This window comes from Pundamilia nyererei, unplaced genomic scaffold (genome assembly GCF_000239375.1).
Source record: "Pundamilia nyererei isolate P.nyererei 1_Seehausen unplaced genomic scaffold, PunNye1.0 scaffold00018, whole genome shotgun sequence".
NCBI lineage: Eukaryota > Metazoa > Chordata > Actinopteri > Cichliformes > Cichlidae > Pundamilia > Pundamilia nyererei.
Window position 1 is genome coordinate 836,576 of NW_005187419.1, and position 2,039 is coordinate 838,614.

Sequence of the window (2,039 nt, forward strand, 5' to 3'; positions counted from 1 at the left end):
AACATTCAGAGATGGACTTACACACTTGCTTTACTTCTCTCGGGATAACTTTGTCGGAGATGAAATGCCGGGTTGCTAGCGAAGCTCCAAATGCTATCCAGACCACCAACAGGTCCCGCATGCCACAGCCGCTCTATCACGTGATGCATACTGCTCCGACGTGGTGAGGTGAGTTACGGCGTGTTGCAAGTTTGTGAGGTGCTTTTAATGGATAATGGATATTTAATGGATCGGATTACATTTTTTTTTTTTCTCCGATATCCGATCCAGTAATTTAGGTCAGTATCGGACCGATACGATACGTAATATCGGATCGGTCCATCTCTACTGGAAACCCTGCATCACTGGCAGTATAAAAGCTGGGTGTAGCCACTGTTGTCACTTATTTTCTTCGAAAGCGTTTTTGTCATCACCATCTTAATATTTTGAAACTGAACTTGTTATTCACGATTCATTAGCAAATGAGCATAAACTGGAGAATCCACCAGTCCTTTTAGATGGGCCGTATTTTACAAAATGAACTTTATTCACTGTGACCCAAAATGACGGAGCCTCTAAACCTGAGGTGTCAAACTCATTTTACATTGCGGGACACATACAGCCCACTTTGATCTTAAGTGGGCCGGACGAGTGAAACTCCGCCTTCCTGTCAGTGTAAAGAAATTCCATGTCCGTTTTTCTACACGATAACGAAAAGGCTCCTGCGACAAAGAAAGAAATCTGTCTTGACTCTTTGGACTTAAATTGTAAGAAATAAATGTGTAAAATTACAAAACAAGTTCTGTTAGCTCATTGCCCAGACTGTCCTTTTTTTCAGCTGTAGTCGTAAAACAATGTCTTCAGTAGAAAGTGGAAAGCAGAAACTATTCTGTCATTTGATTATTTATTGTTTAATTACTTTGTGTATTATGAATGGCTACAAGGGAGGGTTTTATCAATAGGAAAAGCTGCAAAAATTATGAAAATACAGTTAAAAGTCCAAAATGTCTGCTTGTGCTTGTTTGTGGTGAGCAGCAGATCAAACAAGTTAAGAATTATAAGAATTATAAATGGCTTCAAGTGCACATTCAGGACTTTTAGACTCATTTAGACACTGAGCCACTGCTCTGTGCTACATGCAAATATTCCCACATCTCTGCAGTTCAAAGACACTTTGTATATAGTTTATTTTATGTAATATTTAGTATTATAGATTAAGTTACTATAAAGGAGGTATTTTTATGCATTTTCTCCTACTATGGAGAACACACATGAGGTTTAAGGCCTGGACATGTTTGACATCTTTTATCCTCCACGGTGGAAAATGGCTCAAAATAAAAACTGGAATCACCTTAGGCAGCTCCTAATTTAATAAAATCTGCAATCAGCTTTGCAGTCTCCAATATCACTGAAATGCACCTTGATGATGCTCATTTTACATTTTGCTCCTTTCTTCACTTCTTCCCGACACTTTTCAGTTTACTTCTGTATACCTGGCCTGTATGCCTATACTGGCTGGCTTCAGAACGTCTGCACCCCTTTCTTGTTTCACATAAAGGTTTGCATGTGATTGGCCGGATGGTGTGCCCATCAAAACAAAGTCCCACTCCTTCCTGGATTCTCAGCAGGGCTGAAGAGTCGGCTCGCACATACTAATGGGCCATTAATAATTGACATATGAAATTATCTCACTCGCCTGATACAATTATATCCGGCCCACGGGCCATATGTTTGACACCGCTGCTCTAAACTCATCAGGAAAGTGTTTACTGCTGAGAGCAGTTTTACCTCAGATTTCTACAGATTAGATTTTCTTCATTTTTGAGACTCGGAAGCTTTTATGCTCTCTGTGCTGTGTACTGCTATTAGATTATTTGAAGTGTCTTATTAAAGAAGCTTAAAGGCTAGGTTCTCACAGAAATTCTGGAGTCATAAGTATCTTCTCTCTAATCTTTCTGTGATTTCTAACTAGATTTATGGATGTTTACTTGAGGGAGCATGTTTGAGGTGGATAATGACATCTTTGGTAAATGTGACACTGAATCCAAAAGCATGCGTGT

The 2,039-nt window shown here is 39.4% G+C and overlaps 1 protein-coding gene across 1 annotated transcript in view; it reads left to right on the forward strand.

The window, feature by feature from the left end:
• The window catches only part of axin1 (axin 1), a 23,219-nt gene that overhangs the window by 18,559 nt on the left and 2,621 nt on the right, over window positions 1-2,039 (forward strand). The window lies entirely within an intron of this gene.